We start from the raw sequence: 19,296 nt of genomic DNA, 5'->3' as shown, positions 1-19,296 counted from the left end.
GGGATCACAGTTAACAACAGGAGCGATTATCAGGCACGTGCATGTGGCTTCCTCAAGGTGCAGACAGGTATGCAGATGAGCTGTCATCTTCCATCACCAAGTATCCAGTATTTAGAGCATATTATCAGCAGTGTCACCTGAACAGGAGACAATGTGTCAGAGAGGAAGAAAGAACTGAATTCCTCCTAATAAAGACTGGCTGATTGAGTGGTGCAGTCTGTGTGAGTAATGCCCCGACATCAATTTGAAGCACTGCACATGATTTAATCATCTTTTTGAGTGCTTATCTCATGGATTGGCTCCATTTTTCATACTCTCATTAAATATAATAAATTATATTAGACCGTATCTTATGAATAGCCTCTGAGTAGAATGTAAGAACCCTATGTGATGTGAGAGTTTTTGCTCCTCGCTGCCTTTCAAAATAGGGCTGCGGTTGTAATTATTGATTTACTTTTTTAATAACAAAGAAAAGAAAATGTTAAAAGAGAATTACAGAGAGGACCGGAGACAGTTCCTACATGTGGGTGGCAGAACCTTAAGAATGTTGGCTATGTCTCCTGATCAACATTTGAACCTAATTACCTTTAACATGTAGATAATTCATTAATAGATTGTTGAATAGATGTAATAATATTACAGTATGGATATTGATTGTATTAATAATTAACTGTAGGACATATTAAAAATGCAGAGCTATTTTATAACAAACTGTTTTAATTTATTTTCAGCAGGAGTCCATTTGCACTATTTCTCTCGTTGCCTCGCTGTGAGCTGAGTTTGTGATTAACTGGTTCCCAGACGTACGCACACTTTCATCTCTCCAAAGAGAGGGATACACCATAGATGCAACTCATTCCTCATATTTCATATCTTCCACAACCTTGGATCTCTCATATGGCCAGGGAATCGATTGAGGTCCTCCATCACTGAGGTGATTTCAACACACTTGGAGACGCTAGAGGACACAACGACCGAATCTGAGCCGGTGAAATAAACTCAAAAACATCAAGTAATTTATGATTGCATTCTTGGTATATCACTAGTTTTAAAATTGACCAGGTAATTTATACAATTTGTCATGATTTATTGTCCCTCTTGTCTCAGCAAGCACCTCTCTGTCCTTGTTCCTGCCGGTCTGCACTGAATCTCTAACCACACATATGGGTCCGTCTATTATTCATTTAGCACTGTCAGGGGATGCAGCAGGGTGTTCTTCTTGTTCTCTGTCATATGAAGAGTCTTTCTTACCTTCCAGTGAGAGACTCATGCATCATTTCAAACACAAGCATGAAAACATATATACAATACAAGGTTGTGACTCCGTCAAACACGTCTTTCTTCGCACGGAACAGCGTTGCCTCCTGTTGGCTTCCGTGTTTCAACCTCAAGCATGAGGCTTATAAAAACTCTTATTACGCTTTATTGATTTCTTTAGCTTGTATTGTGCATGTTATTTGAAGGGCTACATCGTTGTCACCTGCACTGCTGTCATGGCTGGAGGCTCCGTCGCTGCTGCAGCGCTCCTCGAACCCTCTTCAAGTCTCCAGCTCTGTCCTGAACCTTTCTGTCACAGTCCAGATGAGTTTTTCTGGCCTGCTTCTGTTCTTCTGCTTCTGCCCTCTTCCCCACCCTCCATGTTGGAGCAGCTGCATGGGACCAACAGTTTCTGCTCACCCGCAGTTTTAAAACGCTGAGCTGTCTCCGCTCCTCACCACGCAGCAGTACAGCAGTTACTTTTTCAGAGTTGTTTCAGCCATATTATCTGTTGCTTCTGTGCAGCAGGCCCACTGCTCCTGTTGCCATTCAAACCTTTCCTCATGTTTCACCTGCTGCCTAATGGGCTCTCCACTGACTGGCCTATTGCCTCACCTTCAGTCAGCCACCATTGAAAAGACAGTTTTGGGCTTTTCAGCTCATTGAACCTGGTGCTGTTGTAAAATAATGTATTATCTAACTTCTTATCTGCACTGTAGTGTAATATTCGAGTTTGGGGCTGTGACTTTTTACTGTTCTGATTACTGTTAGCAGCTGTGTCCCCCTCCCTCCTGTATAAACAGCATCCCTCTAGGCCCAGTCAGCTTCTGCACTGAGACATATAATAATAATTGTATTCATGCACTAAATGTGGCCTCTGTAAATAATGAAAAACTAAATTTAATTTCCATTTAATAGAAGCTTTTCTCCAACTGTTCTGTGAGATTGTTTAAGGATAACACTGTTATCTAAAATATGCATAGCCAATGATAATGAGTTATTAAAGTGGATGGCGCTGAGCCACCTTAGAATGGAAGTAATATTTGTACAATATTTATTCAAAACACAATTCCTGAGTTTAGTCACATTTATCAGTTTCATATCATACTGGTAAAGAAGTAAAAAAGCCAGTCTGCTTATGGGCCGTTATCCTGTTTCCATCAGCGATTGATTGGATTAAGTCTTTTTATTACAGTATATTGTCATAAAATAATTCGACAAGGCCTTAAAATCTCAAGTCTCTTATTTATTTTTCAGAACAGTCTACACTTCAACCAGTATTTATAACTTTGTTGTTCAGCATTTCCACCTGTCCAAATTCTACAAATCAAGTTTATTTGAATTCAGATTCTCTCAGTTATTTTAGCTCTGGGAAAAAAAAAAACCAGTTTCAAAGTAACTGAATTATTAAAAGGAAAATAAATCTTATGATTATTTGTGTTGTAACTTTCAATTTCAAGCACAAATCTATAAATGAAAAACTTATCCAAGGTTGTGTCACGCTAAAAATATCATGTTTGATTTAAAACACTCCTCCACTTAAACGCCCATAAAAGTATAAGATCCTGATGATGTTGTAGGTTTGGTTTAATTTCACTAGAAAATGTTTTGTATTGATCATTTAGTGATTTTGATAATAGTGGCTCAACTTCTTTAGAAAAGAGAAACAGAGAATGCTAAACAACATGGGAGCGATAGAAAGTATTAGCATGTTTTTAACAACTGAATAATACGAGTATAAATCAGACACAGTTTATGTGTCTTCATTTAGGACATCATTATCATTATTATTTATTTTCACTGTAAATAGATCATATCACATGTACAGTATTCATTTCAGATTAAATGGGTGTTTTAATAATTAATGGGTAAATTATACAAATCACGGATACATGTATGAATTAATTATGTCAGCGGGGGGGATAAACCCTATTTATAGCAATTCCTCTGCAACATCTGATAAGTTGATGCATGTCTCCTCATCTTACTAAATGAGTATTAGCATCGTTTTGATAATTATCAATGTTGTGCCTCATGTCTGCAAGAAACAACTGATTTTTTTTCTTTTTCTACAAATGTTTATATTTGAAATCCTGATTGACTAATTGTCAATACATTTTTTTTTTGAATCTTACCTAGACAATTTTTTGTGCCTTCACAGTGCTGTCTTGTTGGAGCTTTAGTGGCCTCCAACGCACTGCGCCGTCTCTCTGTGGTTTAATGAGACTACCCGTAGAACAACCCCTTGGTAGAGTATATGTTAGTGTGGGTGGGACGAGGTTGTGGTTGGATTTGCATAGTCGGGGGAGGACAGCACTGGCACATGCATCTCCTATATGTGTATACAGCAAAACCAAAGCCTGGTTCTCTCTTGTTCTCTCTCTCATTTATTAGGCTGGTAAATGGTGGGTAGAGAAGGGCTCATGGTTCAAATCATCTGATTGTGATTCCCTAATCACCTTCCACACCACAAACATTGTAAGGCCCTCAAGAGAGAGCCAAGTCAAACAGTGGCCAGATCCTCAGACACTGAGGGTCTGTTTTCCACAGCCTGTGAGACCTCAATCAGCACTGGAATCATCCCCAAACTATGAAAAAAACACTCCACATTTATCCCTATCAACTCACAGCTCGATCAATTTGCATACAGAAAACACAGATGATGTCAAAGCTTATCTCATTGATACCATCCACAGACACCTTAAGCCCACGATGACTACAGATCCATGCAACCCAGTTGCCATCTGGTGAAGGTTGCTGTTGATACACTTGTCATGTCTCTCCTGTCCAGCCACTTGCTGCATCATGGACCTGTTCTGCAGCAGTTCGCATGCTGGTGTGAGACCTCAGGCACAGAGTTAAGCATTAGTGAATCCAAAGACCAGTATTCATGGATCAGCAGTGCAGACTGTAGAGGACCACAAACACCTGGACACCATTGAGGGGATCCTGGAGACCAAAGGATCTACTTACTCAGGAAAGTGAACTCCCTTTCTGTCAGCAAATACAGCTTACTGACATTTTACTACACATTCATCCACAGACTTTCTCACTTGACGTCGATGAAGACGTGCAGCATTTGACTCTGCTTCCTCGGATCCTTGTCTGCGCCATACCACCTGGGAATGACCATTTGGTGGGTCTGAGACAGCTCTATACACCACTGCTGCCATGCTTTAAAGAGTTTAGTGGGTAGATCCTCTTCTCAGTTAATCCCTCTGCACCACATTACTAGGAAGAGACACTTTACGCATGTGCTGAATAGCCTTAAGAGCCCTATGGGGTCGAATATCCTTGCTGAGGATCTTAAAATGCTTGTCTTTGCGCTTCCTTTTTCATTTAGAATGTCCACCAGGTGTTAAAGGTCAAAGACAAAATCACCATTGTCTTGTCTCCAATCACCATAGCACACAGCCATGTGTGTCAGTGTCCTGTGCGTAGTCAAGGTCACTGTTTCACTATTTTTAGCTCTCAGGAGTTTGTTGTCCACTTGCGCAGGCTCACGCTGGCATCTGCCAGAATCTCCTTTGCACCTGCTTTCCCTGCATAGGCCTCCTCAACATTACTTGGATTGGCAATCAGGTCATCCACATAAACAGAGTCCTTCAGAACGTTCACAACATGTGGTTGAGTCACTTTGTATTTCTCCAAATGATTCCTGATTGTGGCTGTAAGTACAAAGGGGCTTGATGAGGTTCTGACTAGTACAGGCATTATTCTCATTATGCATGACCTTGTGCTCTTCACATCAGGTGGGTCTGTAAGCCATATGAATCGTACAACATCTCTGTCTATTATGGCCAAGGATATCTGTAGGAACACCTTTTTGGTGTCTCCCATGAAGGCTATTGGATGCAGCCATCTTCATGTGACGAGGCTTTGAACCCCACTCTTAGCTCATTTGTGACTTTTCCCTCTGTTATTACGGCATGGTGAGGTAAGTAATAAGTTTCCTTGTTCTCTGTCTCTTCCAACTCTTTGGAACATCGTCACATGCGCCTTTCTGAATATAGTCCTCGTTTACATTATTATACCGTATTTTCACGACCATAAGGCACACTGTCTAAAAGGCGCAGTCTCAGTTATGGGTGCTATTTCTGTATTTCAATGGGCGGAGCGTTTACCGTAGTGCACCTACCAAAGGCACCCAGCAGATTTTGGACCTCAGTCTACACCAGGGGTGTCCAAACTTTTTGCAAAGAGGGCCAGATTTGATAACGTGAAGATGCCCGGGGGCCAGTAGATCCTTCTGATGTTTTTTTAACCAGAAAAGTTACATGCAAATGTACACTATTATAAAACAATTTTCATTGTCACAATTCTCTTTATTTTTCAAATGGCAGTGTAACCAAATATAAGCCACTCAGGCAGACGTGAACAACTCTAAAAACACAATTCTGCCTTTAATTCATATCTGGAGAGTCAGATAACATTGAACACTAAACTGTATGGAATACCTTAAATTTCCATGAGTTTGATAAATCTAATGCAAAGTTGTCTGTTATCATCCAAGTTTAAAAAAAATAAAATTTTGCTCTTGTCTTTTACAAGATCTACAAGAAAGGAGGAATTACATTTTAGTAATTTATTTATTCTGTTAGTGCCAGCGGGCCATAAATAATACATTGTAATACTGAAGTTGCGGCTGTATGAAATCTTATCGCGGGCCGTGATTGGCCCCCGGGCCGGACTTTGGACATGCCTGGTCTACACACAAGGCGCACCATATTATAAGGTGCACCGTCGATTTTTGAGAAAATCTCAATGTTTTAGGTGCGGCTTATAGTCGTGAAAATACGGTACCACTTGACCAATGTCACATTAAAATTAACTTCAAAGCTTTTCTGGGGGATTCTCTTGTTGTCTGGGAGCTTTGGAGCATTGTGTTGCCATGGTAACTCCACTTCTTGTTGTCCTTTGTTGTATCTGAGTCCTGTCCTGTCCTTTGTTGTATATCACCTGTTAAAGCTACATTTCGCCCGTGTCACAGGGTGTCTCCTGAGTTTTAATGGTGATGCCCAGGGACTCCATTTCCCAGAATGCAAATAGCTGTTTCATCAGTATTCTCAATTATACCATTTTGTATGCAGGCAGCTTTGTCTATGCCTGACATGTAGACTGATCCTTGCTCCACCCAGCTGAGTGCAGGTTCTACAACCGCTTCCGACAATCTCTCAATTTTGCCAGTTACTATTTTCCAGTCGGCTCCCATCACTACTGACAGTTCTGGGGTCTCTCCATTGCCTGCTGGGACGTCCTTAAATGGCATCCCATTCATTTCCATTTGTTGTTGTATGTTTCCTCCAGGGAGCCTTATGACAGCAGCGCATTGATCTTGGTGATAAGTTTGCTGTTAGAAATATTTTCCGAAACAACCTCTGTGACATCGCGCTGTGTGATCACTGGGGTCTGGATCCCAATGTGTGTAGTTTTAATCTCCTTTCTAATGTTGGCAGCTTCAGAGCTTCCACAACCCCTCATGGATGAAACTTCCACCATCAATCAAGCAGGGCACCAGTTTTCTTCCTCCGTGCCCTCACGGCTCACAGCAGCACTGTCCCATGTTTGCTAAACGAGGGATCAGAAAGAGCGTTGATGTCTCCCTGCACACTCAGTGCATGACCCATTTCTGATCTTACAATATTTAGCATTGTGTTGTGGTCCTATTTACCCTATTTTCTTTAACTTCTTCACCCTCATTGTGACAGTGTTCGCCTTAGACAATGCTGATTTATGACTTGGGCTCTCTCAGAATAAACAACAAGGGTTTATGCTTGAGCTACCTGTGTTGAGTGCTGCCGCTAATGGCACATTACCGGTAGCTTTCTTCCATTTCCTTTTACTTGTTGGAGCTGGCTTAGAATACTGCTTGTCTGCAACAAGTGGATCTTTGTCTGTGCTTCCTGTCTTAGTTAAGTGTGTTGCACGCTCTCTGCTCTTAACGTCTTGTAGGAAAGTGACAAGTTCAGTATTGTTATTATTACCTCAGACGAATACAACCTTCCTTTTAACCCACAAAGCATTAACAAATATATGAGCAATTTCAAATGAATGCCTGAACGAATGAAGCTACAAAATGCCGGAAGACTCCAGAGAAGGAGAGCGTGCAGCTCCAACTATGTATCCAAAAATAAAATTGATTAACTTCAATCATACATCATTCAGTCATACATTCCATTTCACATACACCTCCCAGGTTCTCATCACTGTCTAGACATTGTTTTTAGTGTCTGATTCAAAGTCTATGGCAACGTGATCTTTGTACAATTGAAGAAAACTTTAATTGCTTCTTTGGATGAGTTCTGGATGTCTTTGGCCTGGATATTTGAGGGTACGTATTATACAGGGCTCTTACTAACTTTTGTTGCATCTGAAGGTGGCGCTAAGTGGGAGGTGAGTTGTTTAGCAGGGATTCTGGGTGATATTTTATTCCTGCCAGGGCCATCTGCACTGTTGGATCGGATCTCCTTTGGTTTGTGGTTGGAACATTGTTTTGTGAATGATCTCAGACAGAATTGTGCAGGAAACATATAACTTGAGTTGCTAAAGAAAACATATTATTTTGAGTCATTTTTCCCACTTTCTTTAAAGATTTTGTATTTTTGATACAATTACCAAACACAAAAATTGGTAACATGCTGTATTGTTGCTGTGTAATGTTATTTCTTGTAGTTAATTAGTGCAGACTGATAACATATGTCAACAGTATAGAGCGCCATTAGAAGAGAAATTCCAATTTAAGCTTACAGCTACAAGTCTTTTCACACGAATCGATGGTTCTGAGCCAGAACAGAGTAACATTTGGTGGGTGGCTCACCCTGCTGGGGCACTTACACTATCACTCCGCTGCTCCCACGCAATTCCATCTGGGGATTTAATATGCTTTGACAAGCGACCTCATGTCTAGTCTAATGGTCAGATACCCTGATTCATAGAAATAAGACACCCATGCACATGCCGGTGCAGTAAGATCAAGTGAGCACGGCATGATTCCAAATAGATTTATATTTGCATGATTGTAGACAGTGTCTACAACTAATTAATGAATTAAAATTAACAGACTTTGGGCAGAACCACTCCTTTGTTTTCACTCTCAATGTCAGTCCTTGAGGAGGCTTCCCACCGTTGTGTCCTCAGCAGACGAAGCAATGAGATTAGAAATGTACCTGGTACCACAGGCATGCTAGGGAACCATCTCCAGAGAGACAGAGTGGGATGATGATATTATTGCTGCCTCAAAATGTTGTCTGGGAAGATTTAGGTAAGCTTTTTTTTTTTTTGTTAGGGGGGGAGCACCAGAATGTTCCAGAAGGACAAACAGTTCCCAAAGTTGCAATAGTTTGTCTATCGGGATTGAATTCCATTTTCGGTGGGTTTATTCAACGCTGTTTCTAATTAGTGTGCACTTTGCAGGCCGACACATCACACATGACCGAGCAAGGAGCTTAACAGTCTTATCTTAGCTAAACATCTGTAATTACTGTTGGATGTTTCATTAACCCATAAGAGATCTCAAGGATTTAATTCCAAACTCTCACTAATTGAGTACAGAAAAGTATTTTTCACACAAGGACATCTGATCAGAGACAAACTGGTATGCTCTTAGTAGTTTGCAGCTCCAGCTCTGGTTATGCACTATATGCAGTAAAAAGTTCATTATGGGGTGTTGCTTGTGTTGTGCCCTGCAGTGTTTTGAGTCGCCACTGAAGCCGCTGTCTGTAGCTGCTCTGGACTGAGTTGATGTTGGTGAAATCCTCTCTGTGATCGAGGACTTTGAAGCTACCCAGCATTCCCAAAAGAACGAGGTTCTCTCAAAGCACTCCAATGATGTTCTTCAGGTTTTGAGTACATGAAGAAAAACCTCTGAATGAAGTGCTGGAGACCACCTCAGCTCCTTCGCATTCCCTTTATGCTTAACACACAGACAACAATGCCAAAACACTTAACCCGTTATCTTTTTTAGATTGTCTTTGATTCTTCCCTTTTTTTCTTCAGAAAATTTACTAATAATTTGAGTCTCTGGTTGCTAGTTGAGAGAATTACCAAATATTTTGTAGTTTATCAGGCCCTATTTCCAAATGGTTGAGCTTGACCTTTGCATTGTTTGAAGCCTTTTGTTTGTTCTCATGGAAAGCATCTTGCTCCTTTGAGGCATGAAAATAATTGAGAACGAGCATGACGAGGAAGACTTCTCTGGAATTATGCCAAATAATTGACAATATTAGAGCTCAAACCAATAATGATTCTATTTTTGGTTCGCCCATTCTCTGAGAACTGAGGTAAAAGCTGTCTGGCTGACTTCTCAATCCATTCGCTGGCAGGATACTCTGTGGCATCAAAACGTAACGACTTCTGCATCGGTCACACTGACATAAATCGATACAGGTGTATCGATGTTTTCCATTTTAGACCTCTGATTCTTTTTATCCACTTTATTAGACGTTTCTGTCAATCCCTGAAGCCCCAAATAGCTAATGAGGAGCATTGTTTTTGTCCTTTTTCTGCAACCATTCATCACTGACACATTGATTCTGCCCTCCTCAGCTTGGAAAATGTGCACTTCAGGAATTCCTTAAACAACAATCTACCCTGTGTTGCTCTTCACTGTCTGCACCAGTTTCCAGCTGAGAGTGTAATTAACGTGTACTGATTGAGCCATCAAACGCACCCTATGTGTGCTGCCACACTTTCCGAAGCCCAGTTTGTCATGCTTCTGCTAAACTGGTGATTATCTTTCCATCTGGTCGCAACGTAAAGTTTTAAAAGGGCTTTTGAAACCAGTTCTGATTCCATCCACTCTATGTCCAACCATAGGAGTAGCCTTTGGTCCGACGCAGGTTGGAGGACTAGATTTTTAAGGTGTTTTGTGTGAGAACATGATAGGAAAAAAACGAAAAAGACAGATGGACACTTTTTTCTGTCTCCCAAATGTTGTAGGTTCGTCTTTTATGTATTACCGGTAACCTATTCTAGCTCTGCTTACCACTATCCTCTTGTCAATCACCATACACTGGTGTGGTTCCCCATAGAGTGGCTTGATCTTGAACAGCTTGTTAGTCTGGGGTGCCCCTCTCTCTTTTGTTCTCGTCGCCTTGTGTGACATCAGATGAATAGGCCTTAAAACAATCACTGGAAATGATGCCGCCTGGGAAAGTATATGGCCTCATCCTCTACCCGTAGTGACGGGAAACTGTAAAACAGCTGAAAGAAGTTGAATGGAGCGGAGTTGGCAGTGGTGTTGGTCCTGGGGCCGGAGAGGAAGGTTTGGCTCAAACGTTGGTATTGTAGGTTCAACATCTGGCTCTTCTTCACTGTGCCAGTTCTCCTGGTGAACCTCGAAAGCCCTGGTTGCCTCGGAGATTCATAACTAGCTTTTACTTTGAGAAGGTACGTTGGAAAAAGTTTTCATCCTCAACTTCATGATCACTGAAACAGAAACAGTTAGAGATGTTTAAACAAACATGGATCTGAATATACCCATAAAAAGGTAATAATGCTCTACTTGTTACTGGATTATGTTTACATGTACTCTAACACATTATATATAATATATATTGTGATCCATATAAAATTATTCAACAGTAACATCTAAAAACAACACAAAAACCTTTCTTTTAAACTGTCTATAGTCTGCAGAAACAATGAGGTCTTCTGAAATCATCACTGTAAATTCAGTGTCTGAAATCAGTTTCTCCTGGTTTCCTGAGGCTCGCCTGGAGGGAGTACCTGGTCCAGCAGGTGGAATCAGCTGTCTTTAAGGACTGGCCTTGTCCTCCCCCTGTGCCAGATAGTTCTGCATGTTATGGTCTGTGTTAGCAACAGAGCCACGTCTTTTTCTCTTGTGTATTGTTTCTAGTGAGACTTATTGCGCTCAAACTGCATATTTTCTCTTTCCAGTGCCTCCCTGAGCGACCCAGTTTCCTGCCATTGCAGCCATTTTAATTTTATTTCCCTCCTGGAGTTCATCATTTTGCTTTTTCCTTTCTGCCTACAAACCTACCTTCTATTTTAAAAAAAATAAAATAAAATCCCTACGACTGACTTTGACATGTGGTTTTCTGGTTTTAGCATTCCAGCTCTGGGTCCAGTTCAGTGTTTCTGCTGCTCCTTGTTTGAGAGTGAATTCCACTGTAGACAAGGACATAACGTTCTCAGCACACACACTGCTGCTGCCCCCATCTTTTATCTGCACTGCTTTATTAATATCATGCTTACATGAAGTCTTTTGAACATTAATCATCTCCCCCAGCAGCTTGTCGATAGAGATATTGTGTTTTGTTCCCTCTTTCTCTGGGAATCCGCAGAAGGTAAGGGAAGCAGAAGACTATACAACACTAATTTGTCAAAGCAGTGATTTAAATTCAAAAGTGGTAACATTATTACAAGAAATGTACAATATCAAAGCAGCTGCAACTGAAGGTAACAATGACCCCAGTATATATATATATATATATATATATTGTGTGTGTGTTATTTATATGTTTATATTTAATAACAGTGTTTTGCCTGTAAAAGTGGTTGCCTATAAAATTACTGTAAACTGTTTAGAACTGTAATCGGAAAATCAGGATCAGAAATGTGCGATGTTACGTGTAAGCTGTGGAGAAAATCTGCTTGAAATGTGAGTCTGGAGGGGATAAATGATCAATGTAATCTATTAATATCATGTATATACAGTAGATTATTATCGACTTTTATCAAAAATCTGATTTTCAATGCACGAAATCATGTTTGGTATCAATTCAACACAAACTCCATAAAACTGGAAGAGAGGCTCTAATTTGCCCAAACAACACGAAAGTCTGCTGGATTGCTAACACTGGCATGAAGACAACCTGGCACAGCTGATATACCAGGGAGATGGGCAAACAGGGAGATGCAGGTGTACAGCGTCAGAGAGAGATGAGGATTTCTGTCATGAAAGCGAGACACCAGTGTGGAAAGATCTACTCTCCCAAATCATCCAATAATGAACCTGGTTGAGAGCCTAATGCATCAGAAAATGTTGCTATGGGGACCCCTTCAGGGGCAATCAGGCATGTTTTCTGCCTCCCTCTGACTTATAATTAGCACCTTTTTCTGCTTTTATGAGTTCATCTATGAAGCTCTACATTCCCGTATCATGGAAATAATGAGTAGGTTTCACACATTAATTATAACTATAATTAGCTACCCTTGGCTCACACAGTTCCCTAGGTGCCAGCGGCATTTATCAAAACAAATTCCAATGGTTGCAAGTGAAATTTGGACACTAACAGTAGCACCAGGAGACATTAATGTCTCTGTGTAAACCAACTTCCTGCTTCATTGATTTGTTTCAGTTCTTCGTCAATGAAAACATGTGGGAAGCGTCTAATGTCTCGTCATCCCTGTGTGTTCCCATTGAAGCGGTTTCCTCAGAACTCAACATCGTGACCATCCAGTTAAATTTAGGCCCATTTGGACCACCTGGGATGGTGCACGTTCCTGTTTATGATTCTGACAGGTTCCCATCACCAAAAAAGGCACAGTTTTAATGTTGGAACTGTAGTATGGAATCTCCCTTTTGAAGTCCCTAGAGTTAAAATATCTAAAATATAACATTTCATACACTAAAATCTGTTCTCAGCAGGTAAAAATGTCTATTTATTCATCTAAGCTGCTTATTTCCATCTTTATTACAGCTGTTAAATTTGGCCCAGACCACATAATGTATAATTATAATAATTATCATGGTCTAACCCCAACATTTGCCTTTCTGTCATTTTGATTGGTTTTTCTTTTATCGTTTTAAAGATTTTATCCCCTTAACAGTCTGTTGGTCCACAAGCACCAGCGTTCCACCGTGTAGGTGAAAATGTGTGGAGGTTCCGGTAAATCAGTTTGAAACCTACGGAAACCTTGGGAAAGGAGACATTTTCATACTATTACAGAAAATGCAAAAAAGGCCTTCTTTGCATTTGCATTCCAAGAGCCCCTTTGTTCTGGCACGCTCTCTGTGATTTACCTTTATACCGTCACAACAAATCAAATGCATCCCCAATCTCTCATTTGTGTGTGTCTGTGTGTGTGTTGTGGGGGGGGTGAGACAAAGCCATTGATCTCACAGGTAAACACAAGTAGGACTGCCGATCGTGGCTCTGAGTCAAGGGTTTAGCTGTGAGTTGTGTTGCTGTGTAAGGTCACACGCGCACACACACACACACACACACACACAGGTGTCACGCCTTAAGGATGGTAAACACACTATTGGATACACTTCTTTTGAGCCAAAGCTAAAAACAAAACCATACTTTTGTTCAGCCACAGTTATTCATTCTTGTGTTTCTCTGCATTAATGATTTAGTTCTGAATTTAAAAAAATTACACAGTAAAAGGATTTTATTTTTGCAGGGTTTGACCCATTGTTTTCAACAGTAATGTGAGATCTGTGGGTCAGGCTTGGCACAACAGTACTGTTGCATATTCTTTGCTCATTAAAGGAAATAACAATCTTGTGTGGGCGGAAGAAAAAAAATATAGTTGTATTTAGATGAGAGAGGAATGAACCAGTTTTGTTCATCCAAGGGTTGGACTCCCGCCTAGGCCTGTCACACTAGCCATGGTGCACCAGACCTTCATCATATCCAGCTGGGTAAGCTATGTTTTCTCTAACAATCTCCTCCACCCCAGTAAGGTGTCACTTTACTGAGGAGAAGAGCAAGTTCCATCAGGAACTAGACCCATGGGCAGATCACTGTCATGCTCCAGAGACTCTCAGCTGGTGGAAGAGAACTGGTGGAAGTGGGAGCGCCTCGGCCTTCTGCTGCTGCTGCTACCTCCATGACAGAAATGGAGGACAATGATGGGACGTTCTATGGGCATGTGTAATGTATACCCTGTCTAAATCAAACACTTGACTTGTCTCCCATCGATGTTCTTTCATCATTTCCTTTTTTATATCATGCATATTTAATATTTTCATATGATAGACCTACAGTATATTGTGGGGTCGTTGGTATCTCTGTATGTAGGGGCCTGGCCTGAGGTTTCCTGCATGGTTTAAGCCCGGCTGCTGATAAAGGTTGGAAGGTGTGTTTGTAGCAATGGACCAAACCCCTAAATGCTTATAGAGGGCCCTCTAATGAGCTGGGGGCTCATCCAGGGGTGCACCGTCCCCTGTGTGCAGCTGGAAAAGGCTCCATCTATTGGAGGAGGCTGTACTGTTTTCATCGGCTTTTGAAATACGGCCAGTTTGTACTGACATGCTTTATTGAAAAGAAAAACCTTAAGTTTACATCAGGACAAAACCAGATGTGTTTTTTTGTTGTTGTTTTTTTTAATTATCAAGGAATTTAAAGGTCTAATTATTTTTACCACACTGTTTTTTATTTCTGTCTTGTGCAAGCAGAGACAGAACAAGGGAAAATGGACATCCAAATCAATCAACAGTGCTCCAAAGTGAAAACAAATGTCCCCTTTCAGTGTGATTGTCATGAAGCGTAAGACAAATCTGATAACACTTATTTTAATGGAAAAAGCTGAGCTGAACCGCAGACTTGAAATGTTGTAATTTGGGGGCTCTGCAGTACTTTCCTGTTAATATTTACTGCTCAGCGATGTCACACAGGTTTTTCTGCAGGCACCGTGCTTCATCCTCAACAAGAGTGATCCATCATATGTTCTATTCAGGGTAGAAGGAATATTTGATGTTTCTATGCAAGCGTAAATATGTAAATACACCCATTGTTCCCTCTGGGCTTCGCTGGGGATTGACAAGTCACAAAAGGACAGCTGAAAAGCACAAACTGACCTCTTCATCTTTAGTCGTGTGATTATTTTGGCTTCACCTGGGAACTGCAACTCACAAGTTTGGCCTTAAGTGAGGATAAAAGTGTCCTCTGAGACACAAATACACCCACAAGAGACCAACACCATCATTTCCAAATACAATAGTGTTAGCATTATTAGACATTAATCAATGACATAAATGTTTTTACTAAATGACGCAAATCAAAATATTTTTCTTCTTTTCTTTAAGAAAATAAACTGCTTAAAGATTGTGATAATTTGTGATTCTCTTGTAGTTTCCTTGTTTGAAAGCGAGCGTCCACACCCTTGTTGGCAGAGCATCAAATCCTTGGTGAAGCTCACCAAGCAACTTTTTTAGAGGGATTAATCTGTTTGCAAGTTGTGACATTTCACTTCTGCAGGCGTCCCTTTTTATTTAGAAAGCTATAAGCAGCTATAAGCCAACCATAACAGACCTCTTTGGTATCAGCCGACCTTGAAATTAAATTAAACAAGACATGCCGATGAGGATAAACAGCTTCAATTAGCAAAAAAACTGTTTAAGTTCAGTATCACAGTGAAGTAACAGTGCAAATAGGAATTCATATTAGAAATCTTCATGCAATTACATATTCTGGGCTGTTTTAAATGATTATATAATGGAATTTTAGCCTTTGGCATGACCCTGATTGTCCTCATCTGTGCCTCATTATACAATTTGTCAGTTTCAAGATTGAAAAGCTTGAAATTCTTTCTGTGGTTTGTGTAGCAGTGACGTTTCATTTCGTTGTTTGGTCTTTTCAGCAACGTGACTGATTTATGTGCGGAGTGTTCTTCCTTGTCTTCTTTTACAACTATGCAAATTTTAATGAGTGTTTTACACACAGGAAAAACATAGACTGTTGTTGGCTTTTACAATTCAAATTAAAAAAAAAAATAGGTTGGACATTTGGTAGATTGGTGAGACAATAATTGATGATTGATCTTATTTTTCCCCTTTACCAGGGAGGCCACGACTTCACAAAACGTAAGTGTGTGTGTGTGTGTGTGTGTGTGTGTGTGTGTGTGTGTGTGTGTGTGTGTGTGTGTGTGTGTGTGTGTGTGTGAGTGTGTGTGAAGTCAGGTTCATTCCTGGCTTTAACATTACCTCGATGTTTACATGTCAGTAGTAGCATGACAGTCTTAATAATCTTTGCTGCTAGCAAGTTAATCAGAACTCAGACGCGAGTCTAACTGGATTATATCTGCAACCACACAGGAGTGTTTTTAGTACTTTCATTTCTTGGGTTCAATGACCTTGCCACAAATAAATGTTGAAAACATTGTTCTTTTTTTTTTCATTTTTGCATGCTATTAATGGCGAACATTTCTTTTGAAACAATGACTTTAAAATCCTTGAGAGTTCGACATGAAATGAAAAGAAATGAGGCAACTGTGTGTTTTTTGGCACTTTTTAATCATCCTCTCCCGTTTTCTGTATTTAAATAATGAAGCAAACCAAAGATATCTGCAACCACATCTGTTTGAATATATGGTTATATATCATTCATGTGTCATTTTCTTTTCTTTTCATTACACACTATGGCATTGTATCCTCTGACCCATTAATGTCACAATTTGATGGATAACAAGATGAAACCTAACAAAGTATTGACCTAACAAACATCAAGAAGATCATTCAACAGATTTTAGGACTTTTTTTAGGGCTCATTTATACTGCTGCTACTTTTACTCATAATACCTGATGGAAATGAAATTTAAAAGTTGTATTAATAGATGCAGACCACATTGGTGTCACCAGGCTGATGGGACAACGTGCAAGACTCGTGCGAGACCGTGATTCCACGGGAGCTCTGTCTCCTCTCGCCGGAAAAAGGGGGCAAGAACTGCGATAAGATGTGACAGGCTGATAGCTGCTGCTTGTCTGATGAGAAAGGCTGTGGAGGAAAAATAGACCCAGCTGAGAGGAGAAAAACAAGCTGGGGATGCAGAGGAACAAAATGAAAAAGAAGCAACGGACTGTCTATGTTGACCTTTAGAAAATGGATTTTCTTTGGTAAAGTAGCTGCTTTTCTAAGAGAAATAGAAAAGTAAGGGCCCTGGCAGTCTAATTATAAAGTTTTTTGTTAGAGTTGTTAATGTTCTCATATGTGGTCACATAAATGCTCACTGAGACACATGCACAGTGCATGTAGCAGGGTTTTCAAAGGAAAGGTCAACCCTGACAGTGATTTTAAACACATTTTGCAATCTGTCGACCATGAAAAATTACCGAAGGACTCAGGAGGAAATGAAGCACAAAGGGAAAGTCAAAAGATGTCTGCAACAGGTTCGAGAATATAGGAGTCAACTCTAAAACATTCATGTATGTCATAAAACATCATTGTAAAATCACACATCATTTTTGTAACTGATTGAACTTAACAGCTCACCCCAGTTCTTCCCATTAGATTCAGATTCAGATTCAGATTCAGATTCAGATTCAGATTCAGATTCAGATTCAGATTCAGATTCAGATTCAGATCCTTTAATGTCCCACACGGGGAAATTTACAGTGCAACAACAGCAAGAGCACGCAGAGAAAAATAAGATAAAATCAAATAGAACAGGATTTGGGATATACAAAGAGGATGTATATTTTACAATAATCCAGATAAATGGATACTCGGCCTCTGTATACCTGTACATAGTACAGAGGGTGAATACAATATACATATCAGAATATATTAGTCACAGAATCTGAGTTTAGCATTGTTTGCAACTCCAGGTGGCGTTATTGTTACCTGTGCACTGTGAAACAGTTACTATCATAGACAGACAAACTAACTTACTTAGGGGGTCGTCTAATCATTAGGTCACATCTTAGCTATGCTGCTATAGGCCAAGGCTGCCGGGGTCCTCTCCTCTCCTCTCCTCTCCTCTCCTCTCCTCTCCTCTCCTCTCCTCTCCTCTCCTCTCCTTTTTTTTTCCCTTGCACTGTTGCTTGTCTGGGGTCAGGCCCTGGGATTCTGGAAAGCGCCTTGAAACAATTTTGATTATAAAAGAAGCTATATTAATAAAGATTGATTGCTCGATCGATTGATTGATTGATTGATTGATTGATTGATTGATTGATTGATAGCTATATTGTGCAGCTGTCTTACCCCCCAACATCTGCAATTGTATTAAACTCCCTAAACCAGGTTTTAAATAAGTGTTGAATAATCCCTCCAGAGTCATCTTGTACCACCGATCATCATTTGTGCAGCCAAGCAGCCGTTATTTAACGCGGTTGTCAAACAACCAGTCAGTAAGCCAGTCTGTGTCTCTCCATGCTTAGTCAGCATAACCTTGTCTTGTCCTTTCTCATCATCACTGGCTGTCTGCGGTCTCTCTTTGTTCTGTCCCACACTTTGTTCTGTCCAGTTGCCTCTTATATTTTCTTGTTTTCCACAGTGTTCAAGTATCTTTATTCTTCATCTTTTCCTCTGACAGTTTTTTCTTCTCCTTTGGAATTGGAGTTATTCACGTCTCCATTGGGGATTGCTGTTATTGACCTAGATTAAAAGGTTGACTCTTTGGAGTTTTGTTTCAGTTCAGAATTTGATAAAATCTCCTTTTTTGGTGAATACATGCAGCTAGAGCGTCTTCAAGGGCAAACACCAGGGCACTGACTAGAGGAGACTGTGACGTAACAGGGCGCAGGACTAAATTTGGACAAATTGTGGAGTCCATCTGATGGACACAGGCTTGGACACACACTGGCACACATGTTAGAAACTGTGACAATTACAGTATCTTTAAAAAGACCCTAAAACAGTCATTGAAGACATGCCAGACCTGCACTCATGGGCGACCTCTTTGTCTCTTCTGTCATATTTGATAGAATCGTTGACATAATCTTCATGTGAATCAGAATCAACTTATTGTTGTTATTAAATTTTTACATTTTTTATCCAACTGTCATGGTTTATCATCTGTATGTTTGTTTGGGGGGAGTTTGCATTTTTTATACCTGCCTTAGGACAATGGACGAAATGTAGCATCTGTGCTAACTCTGGCAGATTTATTTATGTTGATCAATGTGCATTGTCTTAGTCAAAGCTGCTTTTCTACCTTTCTTTGAACAATTTGAACAATCAGAAAGCAACTGTATTAGTCCAACTTCTAACAAAAGCGAGGTCTAATTGAGAGTTGTACATTTCTAAGTTTAAACAGAACAGCTGCCATGAATCAGAACATAAAGTGGGCTGAATGAGAAGGTAATTCTTGCAATCTTTGGCCCAATATCCAAATAAACACATGCTTGCT

The 19,296-nt window shown here is 40.3% G+C and overlaps 1 long non-coding RNA gene across 1 annotated transcript; it reads left to right on the top strand.

Moving 5' to 3' along the window:
* Positions 1-10,140: 10,140 nt before the first annotated feature.
* On the top strand, positions 10,141-11,285 carry LOC130532783 (uncharacterized). Its single transcript, XR_008952429.1, has 3 exons — positions 10,141-10,644; positions 10,887-11,062; positions 11,155-11,285. It is a non-coding gene; the product is annotated as an uncharacterized LOC130532783 (long non-coding RNA).
* The last annotated feature ends 8,011 nt before the right edge of the window (positions 11,286-19,296 follow it).

The sequence above is a fragment of the Takifugu flavidus genome, chromosome 10 (genome assembly GCF_003711565.1).
Source record: "Takifugu flavidus isolate HTHZ2018 chromosome 10, ASM371156v2, whole genome shotgun sequence".
NCBI classification, from domain to species: Eukaryota; Metazoa; Chordata; class Actinopteri; order Tetraodontiformes; family Tetraodontidae; genus Takifugu; species Takifugu flavidus.
This window is presented reverse-complemented; position numbering and strand designations above follow the sequence as displayed.